General features: G+C 40.2%; 1 protein-coding gene across 3 annotated transcripts in view; it reads right to left on the bottom strand.

The window, feature by feature from the left end:
- PDE7A (phosphodiesterase 7A) overlaps positions 1-24942 on the bottom strand; it is a 263405-nt gene that overhangs the window by 222517 nt on the left and 15946 nt on the right. For all 3 annotated transcript variants that reach the window (XM_087864857.1, XM_087864858.1, XM_087864859.1), the window contains 2 exons: positions 12052-12156; positions 368-453 (listed from right to left, as the gene is read on the bottom strand). The gene's annotated coding sequence lies outside the window, so the exon portion shown is untranslated. The remainder of the gene's footprint in view (positions 1-367; positions 454-12051; positions 12157-24942) is intronic.

Genomic DNA, 24942 nt, shown 5'->3' with positions numbered 1-24942 from the left:
AAATAAGTATTGCTATTAATAATAAAGTAATAAAAGTCAACTTCTAGTAGTGGAGAAGTTAATCCCTAAAAACAAGTCTCTGAGGGGGCGCCTGGGTGGCTCAGTCGGTTGAGCATCTGCTTTCAGCTCAGGTCCTGATCTCAGGGTCCTGGGATTGAGCCCTGCGTGGGGCTTCCTGCTCAGCGGGGAGTCTCCTTCTCCCTCTCCCTTTGCCCTGCACCCCCTCATGCATGCATGTACACGTGCTCTATCTCAGATAAATAAATAATAAAATCTATAAAAAGAAAAAAAGCAACCAAGTCTCTGGGTAATACATTTTTCTAAAGTTACAAAACATTGTGTCTATCAGTTGTGAGTTAATACTTACCATATTTTCTTTCAAAAAATTAGAACAGATTCAAGATAAACTTCAAGGCTAACATAAGCCTTGCTTGCATTCCAACGTTGCCTTCCCTAATAAGAGAAAAAAGGTTTAGGCTTTTGGCTAATGTTCTGGGCAGTTGTGACTAATCTCAGATACAACTATTGTCAAGGGTTGTATTGCGTTCCCCCAAAAAGATCTGGTTGTAGTTCTGACTTCCAGTATCGCACAATGTGACTTTATTTGAAAATAGTCCTTATTGATGTAATTGATCACGAGTAGGATGGATTAGGGTGGGCCCCTAATTCAATACAATTGGTGTCCTTATAAAAAAGAATGTCATGCGAAGAGATAGGGACACACAAAGGAAGACAGCTGCATAAAGATAGAGGCAGAGATTGGAATTATGCTGCCACATAACACGGAATGCCTAGGGCCTCAGAAAGCTATGAAGAGGCAAGGAAAGGTCCTCCCTTAGAGGCTGTTGGAGGGAGCATGGCCCTGCCAATACTTTAACTTCAACTTCTAGCCTCCAGAACTGTGAGATAAAAAATTTCTGTTGTTTTAAGCCACTGAATCTGATACCCCAGGAGATTAAAATCTGTAGAGGTGGGCCAGTGTTTGGGTGAGTGTCAAGTATGCGATACCTCTTTTGCAGAAGGAGAATGGAGATAAAGAAAAAAATCCATTTTTTCCAAAGCTATATTGAAGTTTGGGGTTCCTGACTATGAGATTTTGTGACTGGCTAGATGTTAGGAATCTTCACGGAAGGTCCCAATGTCTCAGCCATGTTATTGTGTCTTGATCAGATTGTTAAAGATGGGATAAAAGACCAGGGTGACCGAGGCACTCATGCCGTGATTAAGGGCTGGAGCCAGGGGTCTGCCTCCAAAAATTGCTCGCAGGAAATAAAGATTGGGCCCTTGTAGGGAAATTATACCTGTCTTAGCTCCTGGTCTAGGAAAGATTCACAACCCTCACCAATCATCTGGGAACTTGCAGCGTTCAGAATCCTGAGAGAAATGACTCTCTCCAGCTGAGTAATTGAGGTGATTTTAGTAACAGGACTATTTGCAAAAGGTTTAGAGAAAGAAAAACAAAGGATATGGTTTACTTTATGCTAGTCAGAACAGGGAACCATTTCTACATTTCAGCGGGAAGCTACCAGGGAAGAAGCTACCAGGGAAGAATCCCCAAAACCGGGAGATTGCTCTATGAACATGGCTCCTAATGGAAGCTGTGCATTCAGGAGAGGCTTGCAAGGAAATGCAAACCTCAAATCTCCTGCTAGTGACTCCCATTGGAAGCAGGCAGGTAAAGGAGCCCACGGATGCAAACCACACATTCAGCCTTTGGGGGCACAGAGCAGGGTGAAGCCGTGGATAGAGGAACTGCCAAACGCAGACATCTTTTAGTCAGGATCCTTACAATTGCAAGGGACAGAACCTTGTTCTAATCTAACTGAGACAAAATAGATTTATTGAAAGTCTCAGTGGAAAGTGCATGAGTGCATTTGAACCTCAGGAGACTGACACATTGTCACTTTGGGTTCTCAGCTCTACTTTTCCCCCCTCTATTTCTGTTTTATTCTTAAAGCAGTTTCATTCATCAGCAGCTTCTACCTTTATACCTTTAATACCAAAGAGAGCCTAAAATTCCTTTGCCTATGTCCAGTGTGAAAAACCTCCAGACTGGCTTGTCTCACATCTGCTGAGTGCTAACAAACCAGCTGTACCCAGCACTTTGGGGTGCTGGAACTGACTGACCCCACTAGATCCACGTGCTTGGAGAGGTGGGAGGAAGAACTCCCCAAAGAAAAGTTGGCAATCCCGGGGGAAAAAAAGGGTTCTGGGCAGAACAAGAGACTAGGTGTTCACTGTAGGAAGAACATGGAAGCGGCAGTGAGCTGCTTTCTCAATGGGGAAACTGAGCAGGTGGAGGGGCATTCTGTGCTATATACCATAACAGGGGCTCAGGCTGAGACCCACGGAGAAAAGGCAGGGCCGGGCTTTAACCAGAAGCTGTAACCTTTGCTCAAATTATTCTCCTTCTTGCTGCTATGGCAGACACCTTACTACCTTTCAGGAGGACAAAAAGGATGAAATTCTCAGCCTGGTGTCTGACCTGAGCATGGCGTTCTCATTGGATCATCATCACTGTCATGCAAGTTGTGGTCCAGTGTGACGGTGTATTTACTGTTCTCCAGGAATGACCCACATGGCCATGTCTGGCTGACTGCGTTTCATGTATCTCCATCTTTCATGATCTTGCTCATCATTCAAGAGTATGCTCAAATCTCGCTGTTGCCATCAGAACATCCCTGCTCCCACCCGCAGGATGGAAGCTTTCTATTCCTTATTCTTCTGTTACCATCAGGGAGCTATTTTAAATATTTAGCAAGACCAGCTCTCCATTAGCCTCCTTTTTAAAATTATTTTATTATTAACATATAAAGTATTATTTGTTTCAGGGGTACAGGTCTGTGATTCATTAGTCTTACACAATACACAGAGCTCACCACAACATATACCAGCCCCAATGTCCATCATCCAGCCACCCCATCTCCCCACCCCAGTAATCCTCAGTTTGTTTCCTGAGATTAAGAGTCTCTCTCTCTCTCTCTCTCTCTCTCTCTATTATGTTCACTTAGCCACTATGAGATTAAGAGTCTCCTATGGCTTGTCTCCCTCTCTGCTTTTGTCTTGTTTCCCTCTTTTCCCCTATGATGCTCTGCCTTGTTTCTCAAATTCCACATATCAGTGAGATCATATGATAATTGTCTTTCTCTGATTGACTTATTTCACTTAGCATAAAACCCTTCTTTATCTATGTCAGCCTTCCCCACCAGGTGGTGAGACCCTAAAAAGAAAGGGCCATCCCCCCCAACCCCCATACACTTGTGTTTGGCACAGGGCCTATGTATATTTGAATTGGTGAAAGAATTACAGGAGAAGTGGGAAGGAATGGGGATTTGAACTTAATTTTTTTTTTATTTGAGTATAGTTGACACACATGTGACATTAGTTTCGGGTCTACAACACAGTGATTCAACTTCTCTGTACGTTATGCTGTGCTCACGAGAGCAGCTACCATCTGTCACCATACAACGTTATTACAGTATCATTGACTACATTCCTTATGTTGTGCCTTTTATTCCCATGACTTAGTCATTCCCTACCTGGGAGTGGGAGCTAGAGGTTGGCTTTCAAAAGCATGCACTGCCTAAAACACTGAGCTCCTAACTCCCCCATGGTTAAACATGTGATGAGTTTCCTTTTAGAAGCTGCTGTGTCTCATAAATGCCAGGGTTGAAATCCTATAGGGAATATTTTTATAAGAACTTTTAGAAATGTATTGATCATTAAGCCAAATTGGTCAAATGTGCAAAGGCATCAAACACCATTTGCTTAACCAAACAGAGAGCTTGCTCTGATCTTTGCAGCCATTGCTATTTTGTAACTCTTATATTCAGACATTTTACTCCAAAATTGCTTTATACTTTACTGTTAAGAAAGAGAAGTAAAACTGTTCATTGAGTGGATTGAAGGTCAATGGGCTTTCCTTCTTTCTTTTTTGGTGTTAACCACAGGTGTCTTTAACTGTACACAGCCTTTCTAAATGACCCTTTCAGTTTCTATAGCTGCTACTTTGTGAACTAAAGTTCGACACTTTGTGGATTCGACAATTTGACTTGGTAATCCCCTAAAGAGAATCTGAAAAACAAAGCAATTTAATATCTCTGTGAAGAGATCTGCTGAAATTCAGGTAAATAAGAAGTCTTCAGTTTAAGGCTACTAGTTAATAGCCCATCTGTGCCAGGCCATAGTAACCAATTAAATAAAATGTAGCCTCTAGTTATTAAAGTTGCCATTTAACAAAATTATCAAAGGAGGTAAGGGAGAGGACTTAAACTTTTTTGTTACTTGTAGGACATCAAAGAAACAATCCCATCTTCCTACTCTTTTCTCCATCAAACTAAAGAAGGAGAAAGGAAGGAAGGGAGGGAGGGAGGGAGGGAGGAAGAGAGAGAGGAAAGAAAGAAAAAAAATGCAAACATTTTCAACAATCAAACCAGAAAATATTTAACACTGTCTCAAGAATAGGTACTATGTTTCTTAGATGAAAATCTTTAATTTAGCTGAGTATACTAGAAACTAACACTACTCCTCTTTTGGCTCTAAACCCCAATCATGACATTTTATTGAATCTACATTTCTACACTAATTACTACAATTTTCCTAGAGTAAAACAGTAGTACAACAGTTGTGATGACATTGAAAGCATTTAACTGTGACACACGAATGACCCACATTGTAAGGGAGGTTGGGAAAGAGGATATTTAATGTTTCCAGCTTCTATAGTAGAAGATGACATGAGAAAAAAGAAAGTTGGGAATGACAACTGGATTAGCCAACCAGGTGAAAGACATGGCTTGTGGGTGGAATGTATAAGACATGTCGGAGGAAGGGCAAGTAGATGACATTTCACTGGAGCTGAGTGTAGGTGAGAATTAAGAGATAAGATTAGAGGGGCGCCTGGGTGGCACAGCCATTAAGCGTCTGCCTTCGGCTCAGGGCGTGATCCCGGCGTTATGGGATCGAGCCCCACGTCAGGCTCCTCCGCTATGAGCCTGCTTCTTACTCTCCCACTCCCCCTGATGTGTTCTCCCTCTCTCTCTCTCTCTCTCTCTCTCTCTCTCTCTCTCTCTCTCTCTCGCGATGGCTGTCTCTATCTCTGTCAAATAAATAAATCTTTTTTTTAAAAAAAGAGATAAGATTAGAGATGATAGCTTGGCACCAGGACTCTACTTGTCAAATGAAGGAGTTTGGAATTTATCCTTTTAGCAACAGGGACCCACTGGAAATTAGAGTAGAAGAGTGATATGCTTAACAGTGTTTGAGCACCAAAAATCTGGCCAGAGCATTGAAATGAATGTATTGAAGAAGGAGGCAGAGAGACCATTGCAGTGGTCCCTCCATGAAGTGGACATGAATGGGAATGGTGGCAGTAGTATGGAATAAAAAGTATGACCATGGAAGAGATCATAAAGTATGGATGGTCAGGACTTGTTGACTAATAGAGGACCAAGAAGAGGAAGCATCAAAGATGACGTTGTAATTTAAGCTTGGATAACTGGGAAGATATGTAATAGAAGTAGGACATTAAGAAGGGAGCTGGTCTTAGGACAAAGATTAGTTCAAGATTAGATGTTGAGTTTGAGGCAGAGACAGCAGACTGTGCAATGGAAACATATAACAGGCAGATAACACACAGCCCACAAGATATTGGACATTAAGAATAATGCCATCTCTGGTGCTGCTCCCCAGAATGCATTTGGCGTGGGAAGTGTAATGGTATTTCCTCGAGGAGAGTTTGCAGAGTGTTTCGGAGAAAGGCAAATAATTCTCTATATTCTGTACTCAGTACAAGTGAAGCCTGAAAACTTTGTAAGATTAGTAATAATGGCCCTCAAAACAAGAAGTGGACATTTCATAGCAGCAGGATGACATATTCAGAAGTGTACCCTAAAACCTGGAAGAGGAGAATCCAGGCTGTATAATAGCTGAGACAATTCCCACAACCACGCTGACTAATTGTTATCAACAATTTCTCAGTGAGAAAGAATCACCTGTATTTTTATATCTAAGCTACTTGTTTAGTAAACTTTAGTTCTCTTTCTAAAAGGTGCTATCATTCCAACAGACCCTTTGTCAGATCCCTAAGTTAACAAACCACTGCATTAAATTGTCACTGATAGATAACTAATCTGGGTAGAAGGGAACTAACTAATACAGTCGAGATGTTGTGCCAGAATGGACACACCCAGGACAGACACCTCAGAATGCTTTCTCTGCAAGGCCCCTATTTTGGTCTGCCTGTGCCTGTTGTTGCAGAGCTGATGCTGTCTGAAGCTTGAGTTGAGCTAAAGGTGATCTCCCTGCATGCAGTCATGTGGCTTGAGGTTGAGAGGATTCAGTTAAGAGGCAGAGGAGGGGGGCCTGGGTGGCTCAGTCAGTTAAGCATCTGCCTTTAGCTCCGGTCATGACCCCAGGCTCCTGCGATCGAGCCCCACATTGGGCTCCTTGCTCAGTGGGGAGTCTGCTTCTCCCTCTGCTCCTCCCCCTGTTCATGTTCTCTCTCTCTCTAATAAATAAATAAAATCTTTAAAAAAAAGGTAGAGAAAATAGATGTGTTCATCAAATTTTCTACATGAAGTAGGATTACCTTTTTACTTAGAAAAAAGTTATTAATGAAAACTTCTGAGTTCCCCAAATTAGAATATTCTTAAACATTTTTTTGAAGGAGATAGAACAAGGTGAATGCAATCATCCTTATAATAGTGTAGTTCTGTTAAGTCAGTGTGAGGATCTCAAAATTTCTTCCAGAGTTTTCATCTTCTTAGAGTTTATCTGTACACTGGGTTGCCAAGGCAACCAAGAAACATCCAGTAGGACTCAAACACCTAAACTAATTTTTATGAATGCCAGTACCAGACTTCTTTTACTTCATGTTATATAAAGCCCAGCGCCCAGCATTCACATTCTACTTCAGTTTATATTTTGAACCCTGTTTTCATTTCATAGATAAGGATGGCTATGAATTTGTATAAGATAATTGTATGTGGATTTACATGATACACTGTTTATATAAAAGATGTAACACACATATATATGTGTGTGTGTGTGTGTGTGTGTGTGTATGAAAGAAAGTATGTGTGCCTATTTTAAAAATGTAAATGGGGTAAAAGTTACCAAAAAAAAAAAAAAAGATCCCAAAGAACAAACAATAACAACAGAAAGTCTTGATTATCCATATATGAATTAAAATTAAAGGCTAAGTTTCCTGGCTTTTTTTTCCCTAGAAAAAACAGACTTAAAAAAAAGTAAAATTGATCTCAGAGATTTCTTGAAAATGCCATTATTTCGTGCTCTGGCATTTTCTACAGTGAGAGTCCTTGTTAGTCAAGGGCATGGGAGAGGAGAGAGAGTTGGGAAAGAAGGCACAGACTACTGACAGTGGTGGGCCAAGAGACCTTGAGGGTCCAGAGGACACCAATGCTAGAAAGCAGTTGGGTCCACTGCAGGGAATGAGTCAGGAACTAGGCAATTCAACTTAGCAAACATGCATCAACTCAAACTGTGATAAGAAATACAATCAAAACCCTGCTTTCACTTTTTCAACTTGTGGTCTAAGCTCAACAGGAAAATTAAGACCTTGTGCTTTGGACCTGACAAAAATGCTTGAAAACTCCTCATGCCAAACCTTGAGTCCTATTAGCAAACAGGCTGTTTCAGCTCCTTTCTTGTGGGTGCCTTTGGCCTTTTTGTTGTTGTTGTTTTAAGATTTTATTTATTTATTTGACAGAGAGAGAGGCAGCAAGAGAGGGAACACAAGCAGGGGGAGTGGGAGAGGGAGAAGCAGGCTTCCCGCTGAGCAGAGAGCCCGATGTGGGACTCGATCCCAGAACGCTGGGATCATGACCTGAGCTAAAGGTAGGCGCTTAACAACTGAGCCACCCAGGGGCCTCTGCCTTTGGCCTTTTATGTAGATCTTTTGTAGCTGATTGAAGTACTTGGCTAAGACTCCTGCCTCTTGATACCCAAACCTTTTGTCTGGTGGGTCACTTGACTTTCTGGCCACTACATTTCCTCATCTGATTCTTCCTCTTTCTCCTCTGAGTCTGGAAGTTGTCTGCCCACAGACCTTCTTTGATCCTCTCTATTGCTGACTTCTCAACACTCCCCCATTCCTCTTCTTAGCTGAATCCCCAATCCTGGCTCCTAAGCCTTTCCATATTGTATCATGAAAATTGAGGTCTCAAGGAATACGAGCTCTTCAACTCTGCACTTAGCCAAAGCTGGAATGTATCTGTGATGGTCACTGCTTGCCCAGCACCTAATAATGCCTACATACGCTTGGCATACAATAAACACAAAAGAAAGAAAAAAAATTAAAATAAGTTGGTAATGTATTATTGACCCCAAATAGGAAAATTAATATTTTTAATAAGGTTGAAACAAAAAGATGTTCTGTTTAATCAGCAGTTTATTAGAAAAATTTTAAAAGATGAAAAAGCTTATATGCTTATAGTTCATTGAGATTTAAATACTAGTAAGTATTTCTCCCTGGCCTCCTCACTGCCCCTTAAACACACCAAATAGCATCCTGTTTTAGGGCTATTGTATTTGATATTCCCTCTGCCAGAAATGTTCTTGCCTTAGTTACTGCATGGCTCATGTGTCCTGCAACGTGTTTTTTCTCAGTTTCTTGAATGGCTCGTACGTTCACTTCCTCCATGTCTCGGCTCAAATGTCACCACAGCAAAGAGGCCTTTCCCTGACTCCCCATCTAAAATAGTAACACCCTACCACTTTCTAGATCTTTTACTTTGCTTCATTTTCTCCCACCTGCCACATCATATGTTTATGGGTCCAATTCTCTCTCCTCCCACTAGAATTTATAAGCTTCATGCGCGAATATGTTTGTTTTCTTCACTACTGTATCCTCACTCACTGGAACGGTGCCTCATATAAGGCAGGTGCATATAATTAACTATTTCATTGAATGAGTAATTCAAGGTAGGAACATAAATACACACTGTTTAATCTGGTGCTTAAAACTATATTCTTAATCAGTACTGCAGTTCAACTGAGTAATCATTACTGTTGGAACATATAAGAAATCATGAAAGAAAATAGCCTATTGTGTTTAATTCTATTGCATTTAACGACAGACTATGCTTATATTTATAAACATTGTGACTTGAGGTACATTTTCCTCATTTTTATTTACCCTTTTGAGCCTCATTAACCTATTCTAAAATATGTTACTGCTAACTCAACAATATTTTATCTTCAGGGTAAGACAGAACATCTGTCTCCCAGATTACATATAATAAGTCATAAAAGTACAAATAGTACAGACCCATGTTAGGACTAGCAAAAGCAGACCTCTTTAAAAAACACTTATGTTTAATCTTTAAATGGATTTTCTGTGGGGCTTTTGACAATCTGATAGCCAGAGTGCATTTATGAACTAACGCTTTTAAAGCCACCCACTACTCATTTGCGGGTAATTCTACTGAAAAAAAATTTTTTGTCACATCTAACGGTAAGTCCCAAGCCCACACCATGGGACAGGATAATTCAAATGTGGGCATTTGTCATGCTATCATATATTAGACACCAGAACCTAACCTCTGGCTTCCCTGCTACGTCAGAGCACCCTGAAAAGTATACATACCCTAGTCATTCCTAGGAAGTTAATGATCAAAATGGATGTAAAAGGATTATAAACAAAAATCAGGATAATCGCAGTGCAGAGGGGGCAGGAAGGGGAGGTTACAGCGGTGACTCTGAATGTCCAGAAAATATTGTGTGGGTGATTGAACAGTGGTCAGGTTCATAGGTATTTTTTAAGCCTCCCAAGGGAGATTAAAACCTTATTCATTAGTTATTGAAGCATAAGGCAGAATCTCCTGCCCCTCTTTTTCAAGTACAAACTTAGTAAAGTACAAACCATAGGGAACTATTTCTATAGGGAAGCCTTGAGGCCTCTCCCTCCCTTCCAAAAGCTAGATTTAACAAATAAGAAGCCTGGTCTGGAATCAGAAAAACACTTTGCTGGCATTAGGAAAGTAACTCAACTTCTCCGAGCCTCTCCATCTGTTTAGCAGATATCATAATAATGTATATTAGAGGTCACTGTAAATATTAAATGAGATAATATACAGATGTGCTAAACTGGAGACTTGTGATTTAGTAAGCACTCAATAAATTAATATTAATGATTATTTCTTCCACATTCTTTCTATACCCTCACTTTTTCTCTCTGCTCCATTTTCTTTCCCTTTGTTTTTCCCCTCACCACAGAGCCCAACTGTAATTATTATTTGTAAATATTTATTGAGCATCAATTAATTACCACTCAACAATAGTTCAGAAGAGTCAATATGTATGTGAGGATTTACTAAGCAATTACCAGAAGCAACAGGCTGGGAGAGCCTGGGTGTGTGGTCTCTGCCCGTTAGGTACACAATCACAGCAATGCAATGCTAGCTGTTACTCAGCTTGGGGCAACATTGCTGTTGAATTGATGATGGTGGCTGGCCTGACAGACTGAGAATAAAGACCTGAAATGCTTGGATTTTTAGGAAGCCCGTTCCCATTTGGGAACAAGAAGTTTCTGCATAAGTGCTTCCTGGGGTGGAGAGTGAGAGGGCCTCATTTCCCTGCCTCCTAGTGTCCCTGAGCTCAGAACAGGCTCTGTGAACTCTGGGGCATGACTCTCTCAGGATGTTTCTGAGAGTTAGGCCTATCTAGAAAAAGGCTGTGTCCCGTCAGAAACATTTTGCTGAACCATAGCTGGATAGGGAGCTGTGAAAGTTGTTTCATAGAAACCCCTCTCTGTGCTTACCTTGCTCATACTTTTGTCTTACCTAATCTCTGCTCCTTACTCCTTACTATGCCCTTCATAGAACTATTGCTCCCACCTTCCACATTTCTGTATCAGCCATTCTGAAATTTTTACAATTTCCTGAAGGAGCTTTGTCTTTTCTCCTCTGTTTATTAAAGAGGTGCTTCCTCTGCCTTTAATGTGCTTCTTGGCCTGTCTCTTACTGTCAAGATCTAGTCCAAGTACACTTCTGGGCAGTCTTCCTTCATCCCCGTCTTACAACAAGGTGTCCCTCAATGTGTCCCCATGCTTTCAGTGTTTGTAGCCATGGTGGCTCTCATCGGTCAGTCAGTATGTCACTGTCATGACTATTCATTCTTCCTGAAGCGCCTCATAGTACAGACCATATTTATTTGTTTCATCTCTGGGTCCCTAGTACATAGTACATACTATGTGTACATAGTACAGTTCCTGATGCTTAGAAAGCGCTTAGTAAATGTTGGTGGAACAAATTAATAAGAATCTGAATTACATTCCTCTACATACTCCATCTAAGTGAGCTGCTGACTGCTAAATAGTTCAAAAAAATAGTGTTGAAAAAGTATACACTTTCATCTGTCTTCTCTGGTGTTAACAAGATTAATACCTATTTGGCAACAAAAGTTTAGTGAGGAGTCTTAAGTTCCTTGGAGGAAAGGGGCCCTGCATATTTTAAAATTCAGTAAAAACGCCTATCCATGGTTATTGCTGCATTTCTCCTTGTCCTCTGCTTATAGAGAATTCAGGTGCCCCAAACTACTTAAGAAAGTGGTACAATTTTTTAGAAGACTAAAAATGACTATTTATTACCCAACATTCTTGTGAGATGAAATAAAAGAGATATTTTAAATGAGCAAACAACAACGACGACGACGACAGCAACAACAACAAAACCCCCAAACAACCATTGATTTGATTCGCATACTCTCCACCCTCCAACTGGGGAAAACCAACTAAGGAAGAGTTTGGACTGCCAACTGTTTCTGTTTTCTTTCCTGAGATAATATGTCCAGACATCACATGTCACATTGCCACAGGCAGCAATTAAAGAAGATGGGTAGGACACGGATTCAGAAATGAATTCAGGAAAAATATTCACTGGGCATTGGTGGCTGCTCTACTTGGCTTCTGAGAAATCCACAGAGATATCCTTGCTGAGTAATAGTGAGGGTTTATTGAACATAAAACCCTGCCCTCCCAAACATCTAGCTCTACTGTGTCCCTTAAAGTTTTTCAAAATAAACTCTTCTACCTACCTTTGCTTCAGGGTGCCCTTGGCATTGATGACTGGACTTCCATAAATGATAATGGTTAGAGCTAGGGGATTCCAGCTCTGGTCTACTTTCCAACAATGTCATCACCTAGGGTTTGTAAAATAAATGTAGAAGAAAAGGCATTAAAATCGTGAATTTTCTGGGAAAACTTCAAAGATGAGCATAAAAATACGTAATGAAAACAGAATGGTTGAAATGCTTCTTGCATCCTTGAGACACCTCCGAAAAAATGCCCTAAAAATATCACCATAAAGAGAGACAACATTATCACTATTAGTGAAGAAAGTAAATGTATAAACTTCTAAAGTGTAAGAATAACTTTGACCAGCTAGGCGGTAATGCAGTTGTTGTTAAAAAAAAAGGGGGGGGGGCATGGACTTTGTAGTAACAGACGAGGTTCAAATTCTGCTCTCTCACTTAGTAGCTAAATAACACTGGCAAATTACTTAATTTCATGAAATCTACCTTTCTTATTTTTAATGTGGATTCCTAACTATTTTACAAATTTATGGCTCATTCACTCAAGTAACTGATAAATGTTTGATTTTTGAGCAATTACTAGAAACCAGATACCATGCTGGGTGCTAGAGATTCAACAATAGGAGATGAGGTTTCCCTCATGGATTTCATTGTCTAGGAGCAGAGATAGTTGAATAAATAAAATAATTACAATACATTGTTACAACTGCCTTAGTACTTGTAAATTCAAGGTAGTACAAAAGTGAAAGTGGTTGGGTCCCCTTGGGACAATCAAGGAAGGCTTCAAAGAAGAGATGGAGTTTAAGTATCGGCTAATATTTAACAGATGAGCAGAGATAGGGAATGGAAAGACTTTCAGTGCAAAAACTGTAGATAGCCAGTGGCATGATGTGAAAAATTTAGAAACTTCAAGAATTCAGGAAACATCGAGTGGCTCAACTTGTCAATATATTTAAGAAGTAGGAGAGGATTGGTGACCATCTGAATAAAAAGGCTTAGCAAAGAGAAGGATAACACCCAGGTTTCTTTAGTAAGAGACTCAGTTTGAGGTTGATGTCCTTTACTGAGGGACACAGAGAAGGGGTATTAAGAGGAAGGGATGACAGAGATAAAAAGGCAATGTGGGGACAAGTTGACTGTGTGTGGGTTCTATGAAACATCTAAATGAAATGTCTTGTAGGCAGTCCAATGTACTGGTCTGGAGCTCAGGAGAGAGAGCTGACCTGGAGATTCAGGTTCAGATCCCAGCGCCTTATATGTAAGACCAGATGAGTACTTGGATCTTTCCTCCACATAGGTTGGCCTCAAGGCAAATGAGGAAGTCTGGGTTGCGGGGGTGGTGTCCAAGGGGAAATCCGCACTTTGGTTCAGAGTCTTTGTGGGGAAGAGTGGTATGCTTGGGAAACCCTGTGGTTGATCCTTACATTAGAACTGCCATAAAGGAAAACCTACCATAAGTTAAAAAGTACTGTCAAAATTATATGTTATTTTATTCGCTTACATTTTTTAAAAATTCTGAATGAATACAAAGACCACAGCAATACTTCTTATAAGCCCTGTCTCCTTCTCATTTGCTTCCCTCTCATCACAAACTGCTCCTTCAACCCTCCTACATGTCCTGAAAAGCCTTCCCCCACTCCTAGCCCCCACATCTCCTACTCCCACTTTCGCCTTATCCTACAATACTAAAATCCTCAAAGATGAGTCTGATAAGGCAGGAAGAGGCTTCTTTGGAGTGTGAGGGAGGAGAAGAAATGAAACCTGCAAAGTCAGTATCCTTTTTGAAGCCAGGAGAGGAGAAAGGTTGGAAGGACTCATGTATTAATAATTTTGTTCTTGTTACAGTAGACTCAAAAGCCAGGCTGATCATCTAAATAAGTCATGCATGCAAAGAAGCCTAGCAGAGAGCAAGGATCCTTGTTCCAGGGAATGGGATGGAAACCAAAAAGAGCAGAAGGTTCTAAGTCATGGGTGAAAGGCATTTCCTAGAGAAATTCCCTGGGCTTAGGGCAACTGCTGCAGCAAATTGTATATGTTCCAGTGATTTCTGGTACAGGAGAAAGAAGCTATTAAAGTTTCTGCTAAGGCCTGGATATCGTTGGAAGAAGATACAGAGTAAGAAGAAAACAAGAGTCAGGAGAGAAGCTTAGGAAGCAGGTTGATGGAGAAAGTCAGTGAAGGATTCTGATGAGAATTTGTCAGTAGGTGGAAGAGAACCAGGAATATGTGGTGTCTTGGAAATTAGGGTGCATTTTTTTTCAAGGAGACAGTGTCAAATGTCCCATAATCACCAAATTTGATACAGAATGGAAAGTAATCATTGGATTTGGCAACTGGGAGGTCACTGATAACCTTAGCAAACGCATCTTCAGTGAAATGGTAGAGGCAAAAGGCAAATTACACTGTGTTCATTGTGAAAAATGAAAAACTGGAGACATGAAGACAACCAGCCTGAGAAACCTGTCTGAGCATAGGAGACAACACAGTAACTAGAGGAGTTACTCCCTGCCTTTCTCCCTATCTCCTCTCTCTCTTCTTTCTCTCTCCCTTTCTTCCTTCCTGATGGGCAAGACTTGAATCTCTTTAAAGGCTGTTGGGTAGGATCTTGTGAAAAAGAGTCCAGAAGTTCAGAAAGATTATAGAGAAGGGGGTGGGAAGTACTGGGTTGGGTTGAAGGATTCACTTGGAATAACAGAAGAAGGAATATGCTTTCCTCTGAGAGTAGAGGGAAGGAAAGTTTTAGTAGGAAAGCAGGAGGTCATCAGTCAGGAAGTTGAAAGAGTTTCTGTCTGCTAGCCTTGAGTTCTCTGCCAGGGAGTTGGCAAAGTCATCCACTGACAGTAAGGTATAAGGAGGGAGGAGTTGGGTAAGGAGACACAGGGAGAGGTTTGGAATAGTGACAGTATAGAATGGGAAGGGGGACAAGATAAATGGCGCAAAGAGTTCATATTTTTGAGACCACATGTTGGAAACGTCTAGTATATTTGAGACCCAGGATATTCTTCCCAGCCGCAGCTGCATGAGGTGCAGAGATGCTATCATTGGATATATTCAGGATGGCCGTTTGAGGCAGGTGAGGCATTCAGTAAATACCTGCTTCCCCAGTAAAGATGTACAGGTTAGTAGTATAGAAAACACGCAGTTGTGACTTTCTAGCAGGAAGAAATGTTTTCATTTAGTGAAGTTTAGTCAAGTGAAGTCTAATTGTGGCATTTAGTCACAGCCATGAAGGTCTTCTAAAATTGCTGGTTTTAACTTTGGGCAGATAAAATGCAAAATATCAGGTGGTGCCACTTGGTTACTGGAGCTCAGGTTGTGACTGCTATTATCTTGAGGACACAACAGGAGTAATCAATTCCCTTTTTGCCCTACCCAAGTCAACCGAGACAAAAGAATTCCAGCAGGTCTAATCCTCTTGCCCTTGCAGACAACCTGTAACGTACCAGGAAGCAGCGGAACAGTGACTTTGAGGAACATGCTCACAAAGTGTCCACACATATGAGATCATTTCTTACAATTATTGCATAAAGGCAGAAATATTTCTTTCTCAGAAAAGAGAGCTGAATTCAGATAAGGCAGAAGCAAATGCAAAAGGGCAAGAACCAGAATCAACCAATTTGTCCTTTTTTATACTGTTAAGAAAGCAAACTTACTCTTCCAGCAGATAGGAGTCAAAGCAGGCAAGAGAGATGTCATGAATCAGAAGGAATTCCCAAGGATTCATGGAGGTCATAGCTATGCTCCCTGAAATCACAATGTTTGTGTAATATTTTAGAAAGAAACCTGCACCTGAGTGAGAACCCATCTTGTGGCATTAATTTTGATATGAACTGGGAACACAGTTCACGTGTATATGTGTGAGTGTGTATAGAACAAAGTTGAAGGAAACTAACATATTTTGGATCCTTACTATGTGCTAGCAGCTCACTTCTTCTCATTTAATTCACGTATCAACCCTGTGCCATAGATATTATTTTCTTTATTTCACAGAGGAAAGAATCTGAGGCTCAGAGTGGTATGAGAACTTGCTCAAGTTTGCCTTTAGAGACTGCACACTGCATGGCTTAGACATGAGTCATGGAGACAGTCAGAAAGGGCCTGAGGACTTGGCTCTGCCACTAACCACCCCTGTGACTTGGGAAACTAGTTAAACAAAATAGTACCTGTGATGAACAGTTTTTTGTGTAAACTTGTCTAGGTTACAGCCTCCAATTATTCATTCACTATTCTAGGTGTTGCTAAAGGTGTTTTGCAGGTGTCATTAAAGTCCATAATCAGTTGACTTTAAGTAAGGGAGATTCTCCTGAATAATCTTCGTGGGCCTGAAAGAATTTCAAAGTAGTGCTGGGGCTTCCTTGAAGAAGAAGAAATTCTACCTGTGGACAGTAGCTTCACTCTGCCCCAAATCCCAGACTACTCTTCTCTACAGATTTTTAGACTTTCCTAGTCAGCCCTCACAATCACATAAACCAATTGCAACAAATCTCTTAAAATGTGCCTCCTACTGATTCTGTTTTTTCGAGAGGAATCTTGGCTGATACAGCACCTCCCTCTGGTGGGTTGTGCAGATTAAATGATGTAATGTATGACTGTATGGAAAGTACCTGACATGGTGCCAGAAACACTAAAAAGGGTTGAAAAATGGTAGTTACTATTATGATGACTTCGCAAACACAGTTTGAGTCTTCATCTAGTTGACTTCCAACCTGACTCTTTACCCAACAATTTGGTCAAGAACTGTAGTTACTGGTCCGGGTTTTCTACCTAATTCAATGTGACCTTGAGCAAGCCACAACCACTAAGGGCCTTGGTTTCCTTTCTGTACAATAAAGAGCTGTACACCAAACGATTCTGGTACATACTCTTCCAGCTCTGATGTTCTCTGGGTCAGTTTTGACCTAATTTATTAGATTTTTATTAGGTCTGGTCTATTTCATCTAGCTACCAGACAAGATCTATTCTATTACAGTTACATTCAAGGCTGTTCCTACACGAATAACCCTGTAATTACTGGGTGGTTTATGGCTAGAGAATACAAACTAAGTTTAATATTAACCTGAGCAAAGCATTCTTGTTCATTTAGCCAGTAGTTATAGAGCTCCTGCTCTATCCCAGGCTATAGGCTACAGGGAATAATGAAAGAGCATTAAATCTGGTTCCTGCCCTCAAGGAACATAACAAGACATCTAAAAATCAGATACCACTACGAGGGACTATATATTTAAGTCTAAGCACTATTGGAGTTGAGAAAAAGGGAGAGAATAAGATCATTCTGAGCTGGAATGGTCAGAAAGGCTTAATAGAAGAGGCAGGGATTCAGATAGATGGGATGTCTATGTAAGAGATGAGAAAGAAGTTAAAACTTTCACTCTTACTATGTATCATTTATTCCACAATGGTGGAATAAACAGGTGAGGTCTGGGCAGCTCTTTACATTGCTTCTTGCCTTTGTTGGCATAGATGATATAAAAGTGGATGCTTCATAACTTCTATTCTACCTGGCATGTTCTGTGCAAGGATGAATAGACAGCAGTTGTACTACCTTGCACACATTTACACATGGATACCTTCAAACACTACGACAACTGCCACCATCCATGCATTAGGGCATCCCCCCCATAGGAGATTAAGTTCCATTAAGATGGAGTCCATGCTTCTCTTTCCTACTATATAAATATTCATGGACTAAATCAATGAAATCATTGCTCACCAGATATGGGAGACATAAAGGGGAAGTTTCCCTAACTGAAACTTTCAATGTGATTAAACCCTTAAAAACAGTGATTCTTATATACTTTGGAAATTCTTTGACTTTCAACGTCAGCCCGTTCTGACTCCCTGCTCCCACTCCCTGAATAATGTTGCTTAAGCTGTACTGGCAGGGCTTCTTATCCAAAGAGCCATTGACAGAACTTCTGCCAAAAATTTGCTGGAGCTGAACAAAAAAACTAGTTGCTGTGTGTAGAAGAAAAGTTATGCTTGAATAACAAGCAAACACCAGAAGGATTAATTTTATAAGCTTACCTTTAAGATCAGATAAAGGCAGTTTGACTTTTTAAAGACTATTCATTTTTATCAGTTTAATAAACATCTCTTAGCAATACTGATAGTCATCTTAAATGGGCAGGAACAAAGAAACCTTATTAAAAGTTAAACTTAAATTGTTCACTAATCTTACTTCAGTTTATTGCCTCTTTCATGATGATCTTTTGCTAAATGAGTCTAAAAAAATACTTGGTGATGTGTGTAAACAAGCCAGAAATTCTCAAGACTCTGGTCTAATGAAAGCAAATAAACAGGTTTACAAAATAATTCAGAACACTGAAAGAGACAGTGTTTGAGGTATAAATATAGATTTCTAGAAATAAGAAGTGAATAATCATAAGTCAATATCCATAAGGATAACTACAAAGATTGGAAGGGGAAAAATATCCTCTGTATTCAGAAACAGTTCCTAGTCAATTGCAAAATAATTCTGCCCATGGATTATTAACATTTATATTCCAACAAATTTTTGCAAATTTTCATTCAGCTCCAACTATGTACAATGAATAGTTCTCAAAATATATTGTATCCAATCAATGCAATCAACTATGCATATTTACCAAGGACTGGACTATGAGTAGTCTGGGTAATGTAGTGTACATATGCTGTTTTTGTCTGTCAGCCTCTATGTATTCCCCCTTCTTCTGTTAACAACACCTGAATTATTCCTTTGGGGAGCCACTCTCTCCCATTTCATACTATGTGATTCTATGGGATTGACCCCACCCTGCTAGCTCTAAGGATATGCACGTAATCATGACCTGCTCAGTTGTCCTTTGACCACAGTGACTGTTAGAGATGGGCATAAATATAGATTAAAGTAGAGGTGAGTCTGGTGATAAAACCCAGGCCAATGAGACCTCTGGGGTTTTATTAGAAAAACTTGGGCAAGAAAAGCTCTCTTCCCACAGGTTGAAAGCTGTAAGAGCAATGAGCTGAGACCCTGTTAGAAAGACACAAACACAGAAGATGGAGAGCAAGACCAAGTTTTAATGGTGGTCCTGGCCATTTTCCACTTGTCCCCACATATTCTCTCTCCTCCTCTCTATTGGCTGACTAAATGGATTCTATCAATTTCTCTTCCCCTCTAGCTTCCAGGTGGGAGTGCTGTGAGGAGATCAGAGACAATAGATTATTTCCCAATCCCTTTCTGTTGGGTTTCTTTAGGCTGGCTGTCTCTCTACTGGAGGCTACAGCTCCTGTTAGGAAACCCTCTCCATATAACCCTCTGTCTTCAGGTTCCAGTAACCACTCTTGCTTTGCTCCTTTAGGTCTAGAGATGACAACAATGTCCCACTATTACTTACTTTGGTACATCAACAACCCTTATAATTTTCCTAAACCCTGTCCCTATCTTTGTAATTAGTCCTCTTTTAAAAAAACCCAATTGAATGGAGCCGCCTATTTCCTGCTAGGACCATGACAGATAAGATGACATTATTGTAGTTCTTAATCCAGACATGCCCAAAGATAGTGATACTCCTAACTTTTCAATTACTTGAGCCAATAAATTCCCTTTTTCCTAAAGGCTATTTGAATTGGATTTTCTGCATCTTACAACAGAGAATCCTAATACAGTTTGTCAGGTTGTTTTGATTGCATAGACTCACATAAGGCACTTAAATAAGAGGGAGAGGACACTGTTTCAGACTGAATTGAGCCCCTCAAATTCATATGTTGAAGTCCTAACCACCAATACCTCAGAATGTGATTCTGATTAGGAGATGGGTTCTTTAAAGAGGTAATTAAGTTAAATAAGATCAATAGCTTGGGCCCTAATCCAATCTGACTTGTATCCTTATGAAAAGAGGAGATTAGGACATAGACATGCAGAGAAGGAAGATACTATGAAGACATAGGGAGAAGACAGCCATCTATGAGCCAAGGAGAAACCAACCCTGCCAATATCTTGATATCAGACTCTACCCTCCAGAATTGTGGGAAAATAAATTTTTGTTGTTTAAGCCACTTAGCCTTTCATACTTTGTTACAGCAGTCCCAGCAAACTGATACAGGCACCTATAAACTATAACTGGAAAAGATACTTCTAGAGGCCAACAACTCTCTCCAGATCTCTGAGTCAAAACAGTCTCTTAGCTTATCTGTGTCTCTCTCTAAATTGGTTCTATTTACATGTTTAACTCACTGGCTAATCCTTCTGTATTTCCCAATCCAAAAGACCCTAAACTAATTGACTTGGCTAACTACCATTGATACTAGTGGGGTGAGACTTTGCACTGACCCACCTCATGAGTTTCTAGCCAGCAATGGGTAAGCTGCATTTGGATCATATGCCTTTGTCTGGTTCCACCAGGGGCTACCACGTGTAGGGAACAATTATATGGTGGTTCTCTGCATAGAAAGTGGTGGGAGGGTCAGTTTCAGGGAGAAGAGAGGATGGATACAGCTAGCATTTTGTAAGTCCAGCATTTGGTCTCCTGGGCTAGTGGCATTAATAATTTTATGAAAACATCAATACCAAAACATATTGCTCAGATCTGGCTTTAATTTTTACTGTAGTAGCCAATTCCTCATTTCAGTTACTCAAAAGCCCACTGTCTTGACCTTGAGTCTTATGAGATACCTTAAAATCTTTACAATAACCACACTGTTGTGCTTGACTTAGTTTGATGTGTTTGTTACTTGAAAACAAAAAGGCTTTGATTAAAATAGTTTCAAAAGAGAAAAGCAATTTTTTCCCAGAGAAACGGGATCTGTTTAGGAGTAAAAGTGACTTTTATTGATTATTCCTGACAGTGCTATCAACTGTGTGACTATGCTGGTATCCCCTCACCTCTTCATTTATAAGAAATGGAAAGAATACTGAAGAATGTCTTCCAGTTCCTAGTAATGCTTCCAGAAAATCTTTTTTAAAATATTTTGTTCATTTATTTGATAGAGAGAGAGTGTAAAAGCAGGTGGAACAGCAGGGAGAGGGAGAACCAGGCTTCCTGCTGAGTGGATAGCCCAATGTGGGGCTCGATCCCAGGACCCCAGGATCATGACCTAAGCTGAAGGCAGACACTTAAACAACAGAGCCACCTAGGTGCCCCCACTTCTAGAAAATCTTAAGATGATACTTTAGGAGGTCGTATACTCTTATCTCAGGCAGGCATTTTTTTTCTTTTAGGTTCTGGAATCCCAAAGAAGAGAATTATTTCAAATTTCCTGAAATGTTAATTTTTTTTTTCCTGGTCCTTGAACTTCTTCCCAGCTCTTTACTTACTACTGCCTGATACCACAGAGACAGGATCAAGTGGGTGTAGTGGGTGAAACTCTTAAGTTTCACCATTTGTGAAACTGACATCATGTGTCCAGCAGTATGATTACATTTCTGTCTGCAGTTATCTCTCCCTTTGGGGAGGTCAGGGGTGGCACATAGAGGTACTAGGCTGGGGTAAGGGCGACCTTGTGGGGAACTTCAGCTTTCAGGCCTACTGTGCTGTCCAGTAGGCCCCTCCAGCAGAATGGCCAGGGCCACTTCACTTGTATCCAAAAGCCTAGAAGTGTGAGTGTTTGAGTGTGTGGGAGAAGCTTGATATTTTAGCAAGACTGAATATTTTGGGACAAGGTGGGGTATACTTGGAAAGCCACTTTTTAGAGGCAAAATGTAAAAACACTGAAAGATTTAAGACAAGAGAACCAGAAGATCAAATTTTCATCCCAGAAAGACCACTCTGAATCACTTTGAATGGAAAGTGGTTTGGAGGTAGGCAGGCTGGAAGTAGAGCCAGGCTCAAAGGGAGGAAGCCAAGCTAGAGGTGATGATTGCCCAAATGAGTTGGAGCCCGTGGGGATATAAAGAGGAAGGCACTGAGAAAAATGGAGGGGTTACAAGTGTGTCTAGAGCCTGCTGTCCCATACCCAGGAGGAGCAGGTGTAAAGGTACATCTGTTGTGCTAGGATCCTTGGCTTTGGCGCTCAAGAAAGGATGGGATGATCAGGACCATGCCTGAGCAACTCTGCTGTCAGTTCTCTCTGCTTGAAGCCAGGAAAAAACTTGGAGACCCATCAGGACATTGTAAATTCCTCAAAAAACAAAAGGATTAGCTCTGCCATCTGCAGCAGAGGTAGTAGGGTTGGAAACAGAAATCGCTAGATCATTTGGAGCTGGATATAACTGGTGAAGAGCAAAACAGTAGCCCTTGGGGAACACTGAGGAGCATCCAGCCATGGAACTGGAGTCAGATTACTATCTGGGCTGTATTGATGCAGCCCAGCTCTAGCTGGTGTTTTAGGGAAATGAGCTGTTTAAGGGGGAGGAAAAGAGGTTTTGAATTTTAAGTGGCTGCATATTAAACATTTTTTTCCCTAACCATATTTGCATCCCTCCTCTTCCTGCTCCCCATACATTTCAGTGACCACCGGAATGATGAACAGCAGAGGCCAGGCCTTTGTCTGGTGAAGAAGATTGTATTATTTTCATATAAGTAATTGCATTTTGTCTCTTCCCTCCATTGACATTAGGTCTGGCTATGTGACTTGATTTGGCCAATAAAATGTGAGTGGACACTTAAAATATGCTCCTGTGATTTGGCTTGGACTTCTGTATTCCTGCCATCTGTCATAGAAAGAGCCCTCTCCTTTAGCCTGGGTCTCAGACTGAGTATAGAAAAGCACACCTGAACCACCTACAGGCTGGTGCAGAGCCACTGCTGGCAAACCTCAGACCCATGAGCAAGATACCTTTGTTTAATAGGTCATAAAAATGTGTTTTTTTTAATTACACAGCATTATTACAACAAAAGCTGACTAATATAGAAATTAGTTCCTAAAAATATGGTGCTGCTGTGATAAGAACTTAAAATACTTGTCCTTCCCTTGGGACTGAATAGCAGGCAGCAAGAAAGTATTGAAGACTAGAAAGATGATGATCTTGTAGAGCAAGATTATGTAGTAGCAAATATTTGGTAAAACCTGCAATAACTTGAAGACAGAAAATATACCTCATGAATGGGTGGTTTTGGGTGATGAGATTTCAAGAAAAACTGTTATTAGCATGAGTTGGTTGCTGCCTTTGATTAAGGTCTTTCAAGAAAGAATTGATCTGCTTCTAAGCAGGGATTAAAGAGTAAAGAGTGACTCCAGAAATTCCAGGACTTGCAAATATGAAAAGAGAACTGTTTCTCATCTTCAAATAGAAAAAGGAAAAACTAAAAACACTGAAAACCACAAACTGTGGTAAGACTAAGTCTCAAGACAAAGATCAAATAAATGGCACTGTCATGCTCTTTGTTCAATGTGTTAATGGATTAGGGTGGTGCCCAGTGAATTCTCTTATCTGGACAAAATGGCTCATAGAAAAGAGATAAGAACTAGGTCCCACTAACTTAATAAGCTCAAACTCTGTAATTAAGCCTAGAGAGAAAGAGAGGCATGACTTGAAAATTACTGCAGATATAATAGTCTCATGCATCTAACTTAAATCACACACAAAAAATTAAAAATAGTTTTGGGAGAGAAATAGAACTCCCAAAGCACTATTGCCTGGATTAAAAGAGATTGTGAAATAAGTCAAGCAGAGAATGACAATTATCACATGGTTTCACTCATTTGTGGAACATAAGGAATAGCAGGGAGATCAGTAGGAGAAGGAAGGGAAAAATGAAGGGGGGGGTAAACAGAGAGGGAAATGAACCACGAGAGACTATGGACTCCAGGAAACAAACTGAGGGTTTTAGAGGGGAGGGGGTGGGGGAGATGGGCTAGCCCGGTGATGGGTATTAAGGAGGGCACGTATTGCATGGAGCACTAGGTGTTATACGCAAACAATGAGTCATGGAACGCTACATCAAAAACTAATGATGTAGTGTATGGTGACTAACATATTATAATAATAATAAAAAAAAGAGATTGTGACTCCTTGAGCCATGAAAGACCTTAGGATAATAATGTATCAAAATTGGTTCATTAATTGTAACAACTACACCATACTAACATAAAATTTTAATAATAGTAAGAGCTAGGTGTTGGGTACATGGAACTCTCTGTACTACCTTAAAATTATTTTCAATTAAAATTTTATGTAAAAAACTGAAAGACTAAAAGTTTTTCCTCTAAGATCAAGAGCAAGACAAGGATGTTGGGTCTTGCCACTTTTATTCAACGTTGTACTGGAAGTCTTAGCAGCAGCAACCAGACAAGAAAAAGAAATAAAAGGCATTCAAAAATTGCTAAGGAAAAAGTAAAACTCACTATTTACAGATGCCCTGATACTATACAAAGAAAATCCTAAAGACTCCACCAAAAACACATTAGAACTAACAAATTAATTCAGCAAATTTGCAGGATATGAAATTAATATACAGAAATCTATTGAGGTTTTATACACTAATAACAAAGTGCAGAAAGAGAAATTAAGAAAACAATGCCGTTTACAATTGCATCAAAAACAAGAAAATATCTAGGAACAAATTTAACCAAGGAAGTGAAAGACCTGTACTCTGAAAACTTTAAGATATTGATGAAAGAATTGAATATGACACAAACAAATGGAAAGATACCATGCTCGTGGATTGGAAAAATTATCGTTAAAATATCCATACTACCCAAAGCAATCTACAAATTTAATGCAGTTGCTATAAAAATACCAGTATTTTCAGAAAAACTAGAAAAAAGAATCCTAAATTCATAGAATCACAAAAGAACCCCCAAATGGCCAAAGCAATCTTGAGAAAGAACAAAGCTGGAGGTATTACACTCCAGAATTGCAAACTATGCTACAAAGTTGTAATCAAAACAGTATGGTATTGGCACAAAAACAAACATATAGATCAATGGACAGGACAGAACAGAGAGCCCATGAATAAATCCATGCTTATACGGTCAATTAATCTATGACAAAGGAAG

This window comes from Ursus americanus, chromosome 9 (assembly GCF_024610735.1).
Source record: "Ursus americanus isolate L20-20 chromosome 9, mUrsAme1.1.p, whole genome shotgun sequence".
Classification (NCBI taxonomy): domain Eukaryota; kingdom Metazoa; phylum Chordata; class Mammalia; order Carnivora; family Ursidae; genus Ursus; species Ursus americanus.
The sequence above is the reverse complement of the archived record's forward strand: the minus strand, read 5'-3'. Positions and strand labels throughout refer to the sequence as shown.